This window comes from Mytilus trossulus, chromosome 13 (genome assembly GCF_036588685.1).
Source record: "Mytilus trossulus isolate FHL-02 chromosome 13, PNRI_Mtr1.1.1.hap1, whole genome shotgun sequence".
NCBI lineage: Eukaryota > Metazoa > Mollusca > Bivalvia > Mytilida > Mytilidae > Mytilus > Mytilus trossulus.
Genome location: NC_086385.1, coordinates 45,433,765 through 45,453,059, shown reverse-complemented (window position 1 = coordinate 45,453,059; position 19,295 = coordinate 45,433,765). Strand labels below are relative to the sequence as shown.

The 19,295-nt window shown below is 30.9% G+C and overlaps 1 protein-coding gene across 1 annotated transcript in view; it reads right to left on the bottom strand.

Annotated features, from left to right (window-relative positions):
• The window catches only part of LOC134695460 (nuclear hormone receptor E75-like), a 52,784-nt gene extending 36,440 nt beyond the window's left edge, over positions 1-16,344 (bottom strand). The window contains exon 1 of the mRNA XM_063556726.1: positions 16,192-16,344. The gene's annotated coding sequence lies outside the window, so the exon portion shown is untranslated. The remainder of the gene's footprint in view (positions 1-16,191) is intronic.
• Positions 16,345-19,295: the final 2,951 nt, after the last annotated feature.

Genomic DNA, 19,295 nt, shown 5'->3' with positions numbered 1-19,295 from the left:
ATCCGATGCCTCGTGTAAAGAGAGTGCTACGCTTTTTGCACGTTAAGAACCCTTGCAACAACTCTTTGATGAGTCCATAGGTGGCATGTTGCAAGGCAAAATTGCTGTCCCTATCCAATATAGTACCCTCATTTTCTAGTGGCAGTCCAAATTTCAACGACCATGCATCATCCCAGATGGCCTCTATTGTATCAACCTACCTATTGTATTTATTGTGAACTTGTTCTCGTCCTGAATACGCATGATATATTTGCCACTGTACATTAAGCAACCAACAATCAATCAATCAACCAATTGTCATTATTTTATTAATTATTTAAACTTAAAAACGGAGAAACGAATGCAGCTGCACACCATAGACTGGCTTATTAGCCAGAACTGCTTTCTTATCGTAAGACTTGTAGAAAACTCCGTCCGTCGGAAAAAATATTAACTTGAGCAGTTTTATACCTAGATCCTGAATTGTTATTCAATAAACTAATTATATAGATCATCAATATCTGATCATCACCGTTTATGGACCACACTATACGATCACCAGACACTACCAAGTAACAATTTTATCCTCACTGATTTTTAGATTTATTGAAAACATCCAAGTACTCGCATACTCAAGCTGGCGACCAATGAAGCTAGCCACCAATTCTATCGACCACTCTCGTAAGCAATGAGAATTAACATGTCAAAATCTGTGGGATCGTTGTTCGGAACTTAATAAGATAAAAAAAGTTTAATAAGACAATTATAAAAAAAGGAATATTGTCATCTTCTTTTAAATTCTTATCCAACATGTCCAAGCGCAAAACAGTATAAAACAGTTGGATATACAATTGAGAATGGAATTGGGAATGTGTCAAAGAGACATCAACCCGACCAGAGAACAGAAAGCAGCCGAAGGTCAAAGGGTCTTCAACACAGCGCCACAATCCCGCAATCTCTGGCGGGTCTTAGCTGGCACCTAATAAAAAATGTGTACTTACTCAATGAAAATAAACGTCATACTCAAATCTAAGATAATAGATAAAGGAAGATGTGGTGTGAGTGCCAATGAGACCGCTCTCCCATTTTATATAAAAATAAACCATTATAGGTCAATGAACGGCCATTAACACAGCCCTGATATTTTATATACATGTAAGTATGTACTAAATCTAATCAGATAATAAATGTAGCTTTTTTTAATTTCTTATCTCGTTTATTTGTTTTCGTAATTATGCAGATGTAGGAATTAAGTTTCGCAGGTTTATCAAGTTTATTGTTTTTAAAGAAGATAATTTTGGAATCAATATATAACCTGGAAACTTCTTTTGTTTGCATTTATTTTGGGAAAACCCATTACTGAGCTATTGAAATGAAAAGCTGATACTGATACTGTGCATATATATCCTTTAGTACTTCATTCATAATTTGAGGGTCTAGAAAGGGGTCCTTCATTTCTTTAATCTTTAAAATATTTTTACCATTTTTCAATTTTCTTAATTTATTTTGCTAATTATCCTCTAATTTTGTTTGATTAATTTTGTTTATTTTATTTCACTATTCTTTATTATGATTTATCGGCTAATTTGTTTATGTCGATTCTTTATTTTCCCCTTTATCTCCTCCATTATACTCTATATTCGGCAAACCCCATATATACCCTCTAATCCTGCCTTTTTTCTTTAACCTTCTTACTCATAATATTAGTTTACACAATACGTGTCTTTTTGTTTTGTTTTCTTTGACACATCATTAATATCAATTTCACCTTCAATAAGACCACAACACATATTTATTCTCTTGATTAATAAATTATTCAATTGTCATACATGGTCCAGTTCTTTATTTGGACTTGGTATTCCTTGTTGGTAAAATGGGAATCCGAAAACCCAAATTTTATCATATTAATAGAAGATAATGTAATGCTAGGGCGTAGACCATTCGTCTTTAAATTCTCTGTACAAGGATACAAATCCTTGCTCTGAACAAGCATTTTTCGACTTTAATAAAAAATAATACAATAACATATTTTCTTCCAAAACAAACAATGGAAAGATATCTTAAAACTTTAATGTTTAATTTTACTTTTTTCTTACTTTTTTTAAGTAAGACAAAAGACAATATCAATGGGTCTACACCCTAGCTTTTACATTATCTTATATTAATACATTGTATCTTTTAATAATATCAAAAAAAGTGTGCATGTGTGTTTAAGTATAATCCATTGTACTCTGTAATGTATTTTTGCAGTATACATTGTGCAACAAAAACACATTGGATAACATGTGCATGTTTTTAGCCATCCGTATTTTCCTATAAAGATTTGTTTAGAATCATCTATATATATTTGCACGAGGCTAAGGCACAGGTGTAATTAATGCGAGCTTTAACCAAAATAAGACATTTATTGCAGGGTAAAATTAATTAAGAAAATTCAAAATGTACATTTCATGCACAAAAATATGACCTGTTGGTTGGAATTACTGTTATAATTTTCATATTTATTTCTTGGAAAGGGGGGGGGGGGTAGTGAGTGTAGTGTAGTTCATGGTATCCCCATCCATCTATTGTATTTATATTAGGCATCAAAACAACGAAGTTATAGAATTTATGTGATATCATCGAAAAATCATTGATTATTTAAATTTGTGAAAACTATAATACTTCAGATAGGATTTTTATACAAAAAAGCATAATTGAAGGAGAGTCTTCAAACTTAAGGATAGCGGTTTTCCGATTTGTAAAGACGTAATTTTAAACTTTTTGAAATTATGTCATTCATGAATAATTCCTTGTTGATTATTTCTTGATATTGACGATTAATTTACACGCTTATCATTGTTACATATATCTATGTTTTATCTATTAAACTTTTTTTTTTATTAAACCACGTAGGAATAAACATAACAAGATAATGTACTATGACCACCTGATAATAATCTTTTATCTTGAAAACAATTTCTGCTCTTGTAATATATATTATGATTTAATAAGATAAGCATAATGATTTCAGAAACTTTATTCTAAAAAACAACCAAATATCTATTGCAAAGATATACTAGATAGATATTTCAAGATACAAAGAACATTATGCTTGGCATTGACCTTGGTACAAAAATGCCATTCAAACTTGGATTTGAGGTACCTCATTTCTATTTTTTCATTTTTTTTTATTTTCAATTAGGTAGGCCATTTTTCTCTCGCTATATTTTTTTTTTGCTTTATCCATTATTCTCTATACTCTAAATTTTTTTATTCTTAGCACTCCATTTTATACTAATTCTTGAATTTCAGCATATTCTTCTCAATTCATTAATTTATTTTGCCCTTTATTTTGGACTTTTTGCCAATCACTTTCTGTATTTCAGCACTCTATTATTCTCTTTTTTTTCTTTTTTTTTTTACCTATTTTACTCTTTTAATTTTATTGTCTGTCGTTAATTCTGCATTTCTTTGTTCAATATTCTGTATTCTAAACACCATATCCACACCAACTTCATGACATGTGAACAAATCTGTGTAAGTTTAAAGGAAACATGCCAATGCAAAATACAAAAAAAATAAAATCATATGAACCGTGGCATTTATGATGCATATACGGGTAAGTTGACATTTCCAATGCCTTTTAATTTAGAAATTATAAACAAGGGTATTCTAAATATAGCAACAACGGCATTTAAAATAGTAAATTAAACAAAGCTCAACCTGCAACTTCAACAATTTCTAAGAAATCATTTCCAATTGCAATTAAAATCCTTTACGCATATCTTTGAAGTTAATAATTGCCCGCTAGTTATACATCCTTCCTTGTTTGATTACGATTAGTATATGTCGATTAAACATGTACGCATTGGCTTGAGGTATAGGGAGAGGGTCGAGATCTCAAAACGCATGTTTAACCCCACTGCATGTTTGCCACTGTCCAAAGCCAGGAGCATTTGGCCTATGTTAATTCTTGTTTGAATTCTAATTTTAGTTAAGTATGACGTCCGTTATCACTGCACTATTACACATTTTTGTTAATAATTCTTTATTCCGTAAGCAAATATACACCTCATAGGATTAAATGCATACACAACTTATACAGTTTAATACATAAACGTATACAGCATTAATATATAGCGGAGTTTGGCATACAATTTAAATTGGTAATAAAGGTACGTAACAGAATCAAGTGTCACGAATTTTCTCTGCCTCATAGAGGTATTTACCCGGATTATTTAATTCTTTAATATTTCTTACAGATAGTAATTGAACTAATTTGAAGGTAGATGGGTTTCTATAATAATATATCTTAATATATTTACTTCTGACATTTACATATTTATCTCACTCTAGTATAAAATGATATTCGTCTTCGATTACTTTCTTATTACACATATTACAAACACGCTCATTTCTGGAAATATTAAAGTATCTTCCAGTTTCTACATTAAGTGAATGTGAATTGATTCTATATTTAGTTACATAAGACTGGTATAAACTGTTAAGGGGACAGCTGAAGCACGACTCAGATTGCTGGATTTTCTCGCTGTATTGAAGACTAATTGTGGCCTCCAGCTGATTTCCGATCTTTGATCGCATTTTTGCCTCTGTCCCAAGCCAGGAGCATGTGGCCTGTGTTAATTGGTGTTTGAATTCTAATTTTAGCAAATGCTGTATATTTCGGAGTTAAGTATGAATATAAAAAAAAGAAGATGTGGTATGATTGTCAATGAGACAACTCTCCACAAGAGACCAAAATGACACAGAAATTACCAGCTATATGTCACCGTACCGACTTATCCAATATCACTGCACTATTACACATTTTTGTCAAGTGGACATCTGAAGCACGCCTCCGATTGCGGGATTTTCCCGCTGTATTGAAGACCAATTGGTGGCTTTCAGCTGGTTTCCTCTCTTTGGTCGGGTAGTTGTCTCTTTGACACATTCCCCATTTCCATTCTCCGTTCCATGTCACAGCGTAAAAGGAGAAATAAATCTTATAACCTTCCGTTATAAAATGGCCAATGAAGGGTGCTACGAATAAAGGACGGGTCATCGTAAATTGTACATGCATTTCAATGACAAGGAACGTTTTCATCTTTTTATATACTCATGGTTACTTTTTGTTTTTCTTTCTTTCTTTTCAAAACTTGATATGCCGCAATATGTGTTTGTTTCATTGCCGAAGGTCGTATTGTGACCAATAGTTGTTAACATTTCGTCTTTCGTTGTTTAATTGGCAATTATATCCTATAAAATCGCCTTATTCTATACTAACGTTCAGGACAATACTTTGTTCTAAGAATGTTTTATCCAAATAAAAACAGTCATTTAAAATTAGGTATATATTATTAATATATACAACATAAGGATATAGACATGCAACATAGTGAATATTTGAAAAAAGATCAAATTTGAAAAAATTGAAAAAAATTACTTTTCTGAAATTTCTTAAAACTAAAGTGTAAAAGGGTCATGAAAATAGGGCAAAACAAAAAGAAAAAAATCTCCGAAATATACAGATTACAATATTTTTTGATCGATGAGATTCACACAGGTTAACATTCAATTTGATAGTCGTACCTAGTAAGATATGTACAAATCTTATTTTTTCATATTTAATGATAATAAGACTTCCACAAGGTTTGAAACAGAAAACAAGCTGACTGTCAATTTCGGAAGTAAGAATAAAAGATAGTTTGACTCAGAACGGCGTTTAAATTAGTTAATTTTTGCATCCTGTTAAAAAAAATACAGAAATGTTAAGGATAAGAACAAAATTGATTATAGATACATACAATCTACTCTGTAGGTATCAAATGTAGGAAATTTGAGCTTCCATTTAAAATGAAGTAAATAATTATATGTTTAATAGTGACAAAGCTTTTTGTTGCACCAGCTCTTTTGGAGAGTTTTTTCAAGGGTACAATGTGCAGGGAGCTTTGTATTTACCAAAAAAGGATCGAATTTAACGTCATCATTCTGACTGCGACATGGCTGTGTATGTATACATCACAAATAGCCGAACGGTCAACCCACTTAGTTAGGAGTATTATTTAATTGACAGACAGAAAAAGTCTAGGTGATGACTATATTTCGTCATTCCAATAAAACCTTGCGCCGTCAACCTTTGAAGCTTTGTCGTTTCGAAATTATAATTGCCTAGAAAACAGGCTAATAAGAATGCATAATGCAACCGCAAATACATTTTTTGATAATTTTAGAATTTTTTAATAGCTTTACGCCAAAAATGAATTATACAAATACATTTTGCACATTCATAAGAAAAACCATGGATCAACAACAAGTATCGTTATCTAAGGAAAACTCAAAATGGATATCCCTTTAGCAAATGGCAAAATCAACAGTAAAATCAATTGTCATGACTTGGTACAGGCATTTCCTTAGATACTTTTGCCAAAAACCATTTAATGAGCGATAACATTTTCTCTGTCCTTTTTAAAGGTTCCAAACAAGGAGAAATGACTTTGGTCTACATGTACCATGACAGAAAAAGGAAATGAAATTTAAGAAGAAATTCATGTGATTAAACTTTCAGGACGTGGTATACATGTAGATATTGTATACATACAGTGGAGATCACTTTAAACCTCTCAACAAATATGTCGGAATCTGTCAGGAGAACTGCTCTAGAACAGTATGTATATCTGTCACCCTGACCACTTTGATACAGTTCTAGCTAGAACAGTTTTAACCTTGAACTGATTTGGTCAGTTCTACCTAGATCTGATTTAGACAATTCTACCTAAAACTGATCTTAACGGATCTACCTAGAACTGATCATGACAGTCCTACCCTAGAACAGTTTTAAACACTTTTACCTAGAACAGACCAAATATTTAGTCAGTTCTGCGACTAGAACAGTTCTACGACCAGACGAGTTCTACGACTAGTATAAGAACAGTTCTACGATTATAACTGATTTGATCAGTTCTAGGGCTAGAATTGATTCAGCTAGTTCTATCCATAGAACAGTTTTAAGAACTCTTTGTCTTCGATATAAATAAGGCAAAAGATAGTAATATATGACATTATTTGGAATCCTTACAGGTTTGATCAGTTCTACGGGTATAACAGTTTTAGACAAATCTGATGACAGTTATACGATTAGAATTGATTTAGTCAGTTCTGCTGACAGTTCTACCTAGAACTACTTAGAACAGTTCTAGGGTAACATTTTCAGGATCAGTTTTAGGATAGAACTGTCCAAATCAGTTATAGTCTTAGAACTTTTTAAAACTGTTCTAGGTAGAACTATCTTAATCAGTTCTTTTCGCAAAACTGTCAACAGAACCTACAAAACCAGTTGTTTTTACCGTAAATACAATAATATTTCAGGGTTGGGAGTGTCTTCTAAGGATAGCAATTTTCTGATTTGTAAAACCGTCATTTCAAATTTTATGAATTTATTCCATTCATGAATAATACCTTGTTAATTATTGAAGATTACGTAGGGATAAACAAAATACGATATACAGTACTATGATCAGCTGATAACAGTCTTTATCGTGAAAACAATTTCTGCTCTTGTAATATATCTTATCACTTAAGAAGATAAGAATGATGATTTCAGAAACTTAATTCTAAAAAACAACAAATACCTCTATCTGTTGCAAAGATGAACTAGATAGACATTTCAAGATACAAAGAACATTATGGTTGGCGTTGACCTTGGTACTGAAAAGCCACACACACCTTGATTGGAGGTTTCGCGTTTTTTTTTAAAATTAGTTAGTCCATTTTCCTCATGCTATATTCTTTGTTTGTTTTATCCATTATTCTCTATACTTTTTCAGATTCATATTCATAGCACTTCATTTTTTACTTTTTGAATTACAGCCTATTCTTCTCAATTCATTATTTTTTCCCCTTAATTCTGTACTTTTTGCGAATAACTCTCTATATTTCAGCAGTCCATTTTTCTTTATTTGTTTTACCTATTGTTTTCTTTGCATCATATTTTTCACCTTTATTCTGCATTTTTAGTTCAATATTCTCTATTCTGAAAACCCTAACTAGACCCATGTTCATGATATGTCGCCAAAGCTGTGTAAGTTTATAGGAAACTTGTCAAGTCATCTTCTAGTATGCCGCCACTAAAACAAGCTTAACTCAGTTCCCTTTTGTAGTGCTTACTTGTTTGTCTGAAAAGCGACTGCCATTTTTTATTTTCCCTTTAACCTCTTGAATTTCAGTCCAAAAAGTTAATCTTAAATACCAAATAAATTTATGAACCGTAGCATTCATATTGCAAATACCGATACAATGACATGTTCAATGCCTTTAATTTTACAATTTAATAAGGGTATTCTAAATATAACAAAGGAATTTAAAATAGTAAATTAAACAATGCTTAACCTTGCCACTTCAACAATTTATTAGAAATTCATTTCCAATTGCAATTAAAATTCTTTACGCATATCTTTGAAGTCCATAACTGCCCTCTAGTTATACATCCTTCCTTGTTTGATTATGATGCGTATATCGATGAAACATGTACACATTGACTAGAGGTATAGGGGGAGGGTCGAGATATCAAAACGCATGTTTAACCCCACCGCATTTTTGCCCCTGTACCAAACCAGGAGCATTTGGCCTATGTTAATTCTTGTTTGAATTCTTACTTTAGCTGTTTTATTTATTTCGGGGTTAAGTATGACATCTATTATCATATGGGCTTTGACATTGCCGAAGTACGTATTGTGACCAATAGTTGTTAACATTTTGTCTTTTGTTGTTTCATTGGCAACTATATCCCATAAAATCTCCTGATCTTATTCTAACATTCAGGACAACACTTTGTTCTAAGAATGTTTTATCCAAACAACAACAGTCATTTAAAATTTTATCAAGTGTACTATTGAGATGAATTTCATTTTGCCAGATATATACCCCGTACAAATTAAAATAGATAAATCTTACGTTTTACTCTTTGATCGGATATTATGTGTGCTGTTCTGGTTTAAATCATGGCATTGACACCTGTTGTCAAACTTTGATCAATGTTAGCATACTAAATAATAGATCATTAATGTATCAGGTACTAAGAAAACGGATCCTCTTTTTTAGACGAGTCTTGAACGCAAACAAATACTTACAAAAATGAAACTAAATCTAACCTGATTTTATAAAAATGTGCGTTACAAATCTGTTTTATTCTAATGAAACAGTAATTTAAACGTTTTTAAAGCATATGTTGCACATATCGTTCTTTTTTACTATATACAACATAAGGGTAAAGACATGTAACATAGCAAAATATTAAACTGATTAATTAACAAAAAATCAAATTAGAAAAAAAAGGGAAAACTGAATATTCTGATTTTTTTACCTTATTTGCACAGGCACTCGTCTCAGTGTTGAAAATGATGGGTTCATGAAAATAGGGCAAAACAAAAAGAAATAAAAACCCGAAATATGCAGATTACAAGATTTTATGTGATCGATGAGATACCCACAGGTGTACATTGAGAGTTATAACCAGTTATCATGTTAATAAGACTTCAGCAAGGTGTGAAGAAAAAAATCATAATTGTCTATTAGGGTGGTACCCAACACCTTCACTAAAATTAATTTGGCTCGTTTAATTTTCATAAAATTTTGACAAAGTTTTAACTTTGATCCTTTGACAAAAATAGAAAAATTTCAAAAAATTTGAACCAACCAATTTATCAGAAAAAATACACTGGTTACATAGTAATTTGACACATTTTTATTTTGATCATTGAGAAGCTTAATATTCCCTTAATACTTCTCATTTTACAGAGTTATCTCCCTGTAGTACTAGGTACCACCTTAAGTTTGTTTTGAAGTAAATCTGAATAAAAATTAAGAATGGAGTCAGAATGGCGTATAAATTTGTGAATTGTTGCATTCAGTTGCAAATATTATACGAATATTAGGGAAAAGAACATGACTGATTAAAATACATGCGAAAGATTCTTTATGTATCAAATGTAGAATTAGAAATTCCACGTGAAAATAGATTAATTCTATGTTTAATAGTGTCAAAAGTCCAGTTTTCTGTTACTCCAATAAAACCTCACCTTTAAGCTTCAATTTGTCGTTTAGAAGTGATGGTTTCGCAGAAAAAATGCTAATAAGAATGAAAAATGAGGTTTATATACATTTAAATGATCGCAATAGCTATGATAGCTCAACGACATACATTCCTTTAATTTAGATTAATACAATTTGCACATTAATAAAAAAAAAGAGCACGGAACAACAAAAAGCAAAATAACATGAATACCGAACTCCAAAGAAAGTCAAAACGAAAAGTCCCTTCGCACATGGTAAACACAATTGGTCAAACACATCAAACGAATGCAAACCATCTGTCATACTCCCGCCCTGGTAGAGGCATTTCCTTATATACATTTACCACAAACCATCTAATGAGCGATGCCATTTTTCTACCTTTTAAAAGAGGTTGTAAACGAAGTAGAATGATTTTGGTCTACATGTTCGTTTGCAGAAAACATGTCTTTCAAATTTTATTTTATAAGAAATTTATTAGGATTAAAGTTTGTAAAAACAAGGTTATACATATATACAAGCAATAATGATAATCCTTGTGGTCCATGTTATTTCAATAGACAATAACTGTTAAGTGTCTTTGAATATCAGCTGTAGTTTTACGAGGCTAAGGTGTATTGCGAGCTTTAACGAGCTATAACTCCTGTTTTGAGCCGAAATGCTGAAATTGACATGGTTGAATTTGTTACACAGTCATACACATTCAAGTTTTAAAATCGACAATTGTCATCGTAGAAGAGACTGCTAATCATGTGTGTATGTTATCAGAAAATTGGTGTAATTCTTATAATCCTGGTACTTTTGATAACTATTATTGCTCTAAAGAAATGTTTGAAAACAAACAGAACATATAAAAGTAATCGTAAATTCGCATAAGGTCAAACAATATGTCATTGGGATGCAACTGCAATACACATTCTGAGGTCACCCAGGTTCATACAATACTCAGCCCGGCATTGGGCGGAGCTTTAAAGCGATATATGTATAGTAGGACACCGAATTGCAGGATAAATAGAGATTATCAGGCCCTGTCACTCGGTCATGGTTTATTGAACGTTAATATAGTTGACATGTAACAGTTTGTGATTATATAATTTTAAGATGAATCGCTAATATAAAATCAATGATCTTTATAATATGTAGTTGTAATAGCATTTGCATGTACACATGTATCATTGTCATGGAGATTACATACCTCCGCCCCAAAATCTTGGTTCATTGATTTCGACACTTTTTACCAATTTACATGTTCAAGTTTGGTGTTTTGATTAGTTTAACCCCTATTGTTAAGTACTTCATATTTGTATGCAGTTTTAAAAGCATTATAATGTCTCATTTTAAAGGAGGGTTTTTGTCATTATATTTTTTAATGTTTTTTATAGTTTACATGTCTAAATATTACAATTTCAATGTGATATTTCACATCATACTTTCAAAAACATATTAATAAAGATAGAGAGTACGAACATCCTCATTGCACATATTCAATGTATTCAAGGGCGATAACGAAAAAATCACCTGTCTTCGTTCTTTAAAACTTTTTATTAAATCTTAGATAAATGAAGGCTTCATGCAGGGCAAATACAATATGGATTTAGTTATATTAAATATTTTCAAGGGGAAACTCGTTAAAACTAATGATTGACACTTATTTCTAAAAGTGTCGAAGACATTGCTGATATTATCCTATAAATTCTGACAATAAATGTACATATGAGATGCTGACAATGTTATTTTCCATATCATCGATATTTCCAAGGGCATAACTCATTTAAAAAATTATCGACACATCTTTTTGAACTCACCAGAGACTTATAAAACTACGATATTGGTTTCGTAGAAATCTGGTAAGAATTGTACAAATGAGAGCTCAAACGATGTACTTTTTCATAATAACCAATGTTTGTAATCAAAATTATTTTTTGAGATTTCTTTTTTTTTCTAATATTTTGCTGATATAAACCTATGATATAAGTTTTATAAAACATGTGAAATGAACTATACACGTGAAAGCTGTAACAAAAACGGATTGACGTCTGTATGGATTCCCGGGGTCTCTACATGTATGTACCCCACAACGCGTTGCGCGAAGACAAAAAAATAAAGACAAGTATCTGTGTCAACATTTTATTTTATTGACAAGTAATTATATGAGTTCAATGACATACTTGTGCACAGACATCTGTTCCTTAAAATAAATATTGATGAAAGGTAATCATTTTTTTAAAAGTCGTTTATTTTGTATTTTACGACAATATGGTTTAAATAGGAAAAGATTAACGTTATAGCGCACACAAATCTGTTTAATATAATTATAAGAAGATGTTGTATGATTGCTAAAAAAAACATCTCTCCATCACAGAACAAAAAAGTTAAAAACACAACTGTACAGATTTCAACAATGAGCAAAATCGATACCATATAATAATCTATGAAAGGCCCAGAAATGATAAATGTTTAACAAGCAAACGAGACATTTAACGACCTTGTTAATTTCAAATGCTGAAGAAAAAAAAAAGATATACAGTAACAGACGACAACAACTGAGTTTAAAGCTCCTGAATTGTCAAATGATCAAAAAGGCAAAATATATAAGAAAAACACGTTGATCTGAAATTTCAAATATTTGTTTGTTTCAAAACTTAATAGTATTCTATAAAAGGGTCATGAAAGTAGGGCAAGAAAATATGAAAAAAAAAATCAATATACAGTTTACATGATTTTATTTGATCGATGAGAAACAGACAGGTGCACATTGATAGTCATAATTCAATTAAGACACATACATGTACATGTATACACTATAGTATCATGATAAAACGCTTTCAACAAGGTGTGAATAAGAAGACAAGCGTGACTGTTAAATGTGTTTAAAATTGTTAATTGTTGCTACCAGTTGCAAATATTATAAATATTCAGGACGCGAACAAAATTAATAATAAAACATGAGGTAGATTCTGTCTGGTAGGTCGATCGGCACCAAAGTAGGAAATTCAAATTACCTACTTGAAAATGAGGTAATACAACTATGTTTGGTAGGGACAAAAGTTTCTTATTGTACCAGGCAATCAGATTCTTCAGAGAGTTGATGCTAGGGTTCAACAACGTCCGGGAGATTGTCTCTCACCATGTAAAACGGTCGAATCAAACTGTACAATTTGGACCAGACATTGCTGCGTATTAATGCATCTCAAAAAACAAAAGGATAACCTACTTGACAAAGAAGTGTTTTTAACTGATCGAAAAGACATGTCTAGGTAATGACCATATTTTGTTACTAAAAACCCATTGCGCCTTCAACTTTTGGGGCTATGTCCTTAAGGAATTAGAATTGAGATGATAATGAGAATACAGAAAAAAGTTAATAAAAATTGTTAAGAAAATGAACACAAACAATAATGTAAGAATATCGCAATATGTAAACGCAAGAGAATCATTGCATTAATTCATTTTACACAACTATACATTAATAGTGTGGATCAACATTATACCATTGAAGAACACAATTAATAAGCGATATTTTTTCTCTATCCTTTTAAAACGTGGTTGCAAACGAAGCGGAATGCTTTTGGTCTTCATGTACGTTTTCAGAATAAAGTTCATTAAAATTACATATCAGAATACATTTCTTATGATTACAGTTCATACAATCATAGGATGTGGTATTTGTGTAGTCTAGATATTTTATATTGTAACAAATAATCATAATCCTTGAATTTAAATGAGCAGCGATACAGAGCTCAGGCTCTATATTTAGGTTGCTGTTGTAATAGCGGACCATATAATTTGAAAAGAGATTATTTGGCCCTGTTGCTCGGCCATAGACAATTAAACTTTAATGCTTGTTAGAATTTTACTTTTAGAGTTTATTATTAGATAGTTTTATCAATTTAGTATTTACATTTCTCATAAAACATTGAGGTAGCATAGACCGCCTTCTAATTATTTACTTCGAAATTCAAAACGGAAAGTCCCTAATCAAATGGCAAAATTAAAAACTCAAACACATCAAACGAATTGATAACAACTGTCATATTCTTGTGATTGTCAATAAGTAAACCCAAAGTTGAATGTAAATAAAAATAAGTTAATCTGTCTCAGAAATGATTAAGCCTCGACAAGTTACATGTGTCCGACAATTCAAACCCACCTTAAAAAGCAATTTTCCCAATTTTCAAAACTTAGTTTAACCAATGTTTGCCGTCTTGCAGTAGAACACCACCGTTCGGATGCCCCTAAATGACAAGTATAAAACAGTTCAAACGAGTTAACATAGTAACTACCAAATTGATGTACAAAATAATGAACGAAAAACAAAAATTTAAAACAGTAGCAATGAATTACAGTCTCCTCACGTATACTATGGAGCGCATTTATCCTCATTTTTAGTGCAGAATCATTGACAAGCATATTTTGACTCAAAATGGTGTGCAAATAATTCTCTTTCACCAAAAGTTTTATTTCTGCAAATTTGGTTTTAAGTTCAAGTAAATGAAATCAAACGTAATTTTAAATTGACCTTCCCGTGCATTTCGCTTGGTATAATTACATGATTGACATTACGTAATCATCGTCTGCTAGCTGAACACGGGAATGACCTCTATATAGTTGCACTATGTTCTATATTTTGATCCTTTTTAGTGCAGAATCATGGACAAGCATATTTTGACTCAAAATGGTGTGCAAATAATTCTCTTTCACCAAAAGTTTTATTTCTGCAAATTTGGTTTTAAGTTCAAGTAAATGAAATCAAAAGAAATTTTAAATTGACCTTCCCGTGCATTTTGCTTGGTATAATGAATAAAAAAACAAATCTAATAACAAAACAATTTTTTTTGATAAACAGTTGAGCGAAATGTGTCAAGTAAATCATAACATGTCATAGCATTGCATATCATCACACAACATGTGGAAATAATTTTTGATAAAAGTCGAAAAATGTTTTTGTTTAAAGTCGAAAAATGTTTTTTTTCTAAAGGAGAAAACATTTTTCGACTATAAACAAAAATAAAAGATTGCTTTAACACCTTATAGGAACAAGTCGAGAATTTTTATTACTCTGAACGCGGTATTTATATTTAAATTTTTTTTTCAATTTTCAAGGGAATCTAACTTATAGTTTTGACTGTTCTCCTAAAGTAGCAAAAATGTATTAAACTTTGAATTTATCTTAAAAACTGGGCCAACTCACCTCCAAAAGTTAAATAAATGGTTGGTACCGCACAGCCGTTTCAATTTTCATCAACATACAAATATGTAATTCCAAGAAATCAAAGATTTCCAAATTATGTTCTTTTTAAAACTATCAAATAACCTCTTTTAAAAAATCTATCAGACCTTGAAAAGTTACGACTCAAATTTCCGTACAGTGCTTATTTATCTATAATTATATATATCGACATTTAATGTTGCATTTATATAATATTTAAATGCATTTCAAGTGAGATATACATATTCCATTTTACGAAAATTCATGCCTCAATTTCCTTTAATGACAAAACAGGGTAAATCATATTACAACAACAAAAAACAATCAATATAAAAAAGTTATACAGAAAAAAATCTAAATTTATAGTAACACCTAAATACTATTCACCTACACAGACGATAAAGATTCTAAAAATAGAACACCTGACTTCCAAGTAATCCTCACCTCATTCAGGTCAACGTAACTTTGGTGCACATAAGTCAACATAATCTAGTACAACAGTTAAAACTATATCACCTAACTGCCTGCTATATTGTAACTAGATTTTAAATATAAGGTCATTGAATTAGGTCACAATATAAATGACCTGCTTCGGACAGATAAAAAAAAAACCACAAAATGTGTTTTTAAAGTTTACGCAAGTTATCTGATACAGCTATGACATATCAAATTCTTTGTCAGCTATTTCTCTGTTTTCTCAATAATCAACCTGAGAACACGCGGTTGGAATTTAACAAACTGAACTTTCAATTAACTGGGGTACTAGCTGATAATACCACAATTTCTTTGTAGTGTAACAAAGAAACTATTGAAGTTTACCTGAAAATTTATCAAAGCAGATTTTTTTTTTAAATCGTTCAATATATTAAACATCTGCTATACGTACATATATATGAATGAATGCATATTTATAAATAACATATACGATTAGTATAAAATGTAAGTAATATACTTACATTAACTTCCTAGTCTCAGACAAAATTGCAAACATTCAGATCAGCCATTTTTCAATAAATCAAGCTTGTCGTCTTGACATTACGTAATCATCGTCTGCTAGCTGCACACGGGAATGACCTCTATATAGTTGCACTATGTTCTAGATTTAACGACAGCTAGGTTAGATACATAATATGTGTATTTATTTAAATACACAGGTTTATGCACCTTTACAAAATAAACATATATGTTAACTAACTGTTTATATCAAAAGGAATGCTAACTGCAATAAATATAAATAAATACTAAGTTTTCGGTAATATTTCTTATATTCTCCCCCAAAGTATACCCATACATTCTGTCCTAGTTAAGAGACAAAAATTTGAATCAATAAATCGTCTGCAATTCCGGATTGATCCAACAACACAGACAAAGTTTACATTTATTCAGACAGTTACATAATCATTGAACCTTGTAAGTCATTATGTTTTCTTTTGTTGACGATGAAGGGGGAAGTGATACTCAATTTAAGTACTAAGGACAAACTTACTATCAACATAAACGGTCAACATCAACAAAAAAATCAATATCTATAAATTAAAGGTCAATATCAACCAATAAATTGACAATATCAACCAATAGCCTGTCAATATCAACCAATTAAAAATTAATGCATCTTTGTATTAACAATTAAAAGGTCAATTAACAACAATTATCATTATCAACAATGGTCAATGCATTTATGTACCAACAATTATTACAGAAACTATGTCAAAACAAAATAAAAAAAAATATACAAATACATGAATGGTCAGTACCGACAATTTAGAGGTCAATATCAACAAATAATAAAGTTAAAGGATAATGCATTTGTGAACCAACATTAAAAAGGTCAATATAAACAAGAAGAGGTCAAAACTAAAATAAAGAGGTCAATATCAACAAATCACAAAAGTCAATACCAACACAAAAGATGTCAATACCTACATTAAAGAGGTCACTAGCAACAAATACATAGTCATTTATAACAATAAAGAATTCAATACCAAATCAAGGAGAGGTCAATCACAACCAATCAATTTTCAATATTAACTAGTTAAAAGTCAATGCATTTGTGTACCAACTATTTAGAGGTCAAAACCAAAAAAAAAGATTTCCAAACCTACATTTAAGAGTTCACAACAAATAAAAGGTCAGTACCAATAATAACGAGGGTAATATCAACCAAACAAGATGTTCGTTACCAACAAAAAAGAAGCCCATACCAGCAAATAGCTGGTCAATACTACCAATTTGGAGGCCAATAACAAAGCTATAAAAAGTCAATACCACCGAATAAAAAAATCAGTACAAACAATTGAGAGGTCAAACCCAAAATAACAAGAAGTAAATATCAACATATAAAAGGTCAGTAACGACAAATAAGAGGTCAATACCAACACCTAATAGACGTCAATATTAACAAACAAGGACAGTTTCAACAAAACATATGTCAATACCTACATTTAAAGAGGTCATTATAAACAATTAAATGGTTAGATCCAATACCAAATCAATAAGAGGTCAATATAAAAAACAATAAGAGGTTAATACCAACAGATAAGAGGTCAATCACAACCAATTAACTGTCAATATTAACAAGTTAAAAGTCAATGCATTTGTGTACCAACTATTTAGAGGTCAATACCAAGAAAAAAGATGTCCAAACCTATATTTAAGAGTTAACAACCGATAAAAGGTCAGTACCAATAATAACGAGGGTAATATCAACTAAAAAAGATGTTCGTTATCAACAAAAAAGAAGCCCATACCACCAAATAGCTGGTCAATACTACCAACTGAAAGGCCAATATCAAAGCTATAAAAAGTCAATACCACCGAAAAAACAATCAGTACAAATAATTGAGATGTCAAAACCAAAAAAAAACAAGAAGTAAATACCACCATCTGAAAGGTCAGTACCGACAATTAAGAGGTCAATACCAAAACCTAATAGAGGTCAATATTAACAAAAAAAGGACAGTTCCAACAAAATATAATGACAATACCTACATTAAGAGGTCACTACTAACACATACATAGTCATTACCATCAATACAGTATTCAATACCAACAGATAAAAGGTCAGAACAAACAATTAAGAGGTCAATATAAAAAAATAAACTGTCAATATCAATATGTTAAAGGTCATTGCATTCTTGTACAAACTAATAATAGGTGAATATCAACAAATATGTTGTTCAATATCAAAACAATAAGCGATCAGTACCAACAATTAGATGTCAGTACCAACAATTAACAGGTTTATATCAACCAATAAACTGTCAATATCAAAAAGCTAAGTTAAAGGTCAATTCATTTTTGTTCAAAATATTAACAGGTCAGGATCAACAAAAATCTTGTTCAATACCAACAGAAGGAAGTCAATACTTTAACAATAAGATGTCAATACCGACAAGAAAACTGTCAATTTCAACAATTAAAAAAAAGTCATTGCGTTTTTGTACCAATTACTAGTAGTATTTAGAGGTCAATTTCAACAAAAAAAGAAGTTCAATTCAACAAAAAAGAAATCAATACCAACAAAAGAATAGTGAGTTCCACCAAGAAAGAGGTCAATTCTCAAACAATAAGAGGTAAATTCGAAGAAAAGTAAAAGGTCAGTACCAACAACCAAGAGAGCAATATCAACAACTCAAAGGTAAGTACCAGCGAATAAGATATCAATATTAACAAATAAGATGACAATACCATTAACTAAAAGAGGAATATCTACAATTAAATAGTCAATATACTACACCAGAAATAATTTTTTTTACTGTTTTTCTTTTTGGATGTCGTCCTTCGTGTTTTTTGCCATCATGACGTTGTCAGCTTCTCTTTGACTTCTAAGCTTTGTGGCATTTCTCCTAAAGGTTCTTTTCCTTTTCTTATACCAATCATTAGCACATTTCATACGGATAATTTAACTTGAAAAACTTGAATTTGTTTACCACTATGAAATATTTAACTGCATTAAACATGCATAAAAGGTAAATTCACAAAAAAAAAAACACAGAGGAAAATTCTAAACGGAAAGTTCCTAATCAAATGGCAACATCAAAAGTTCAAACACATCCAACAA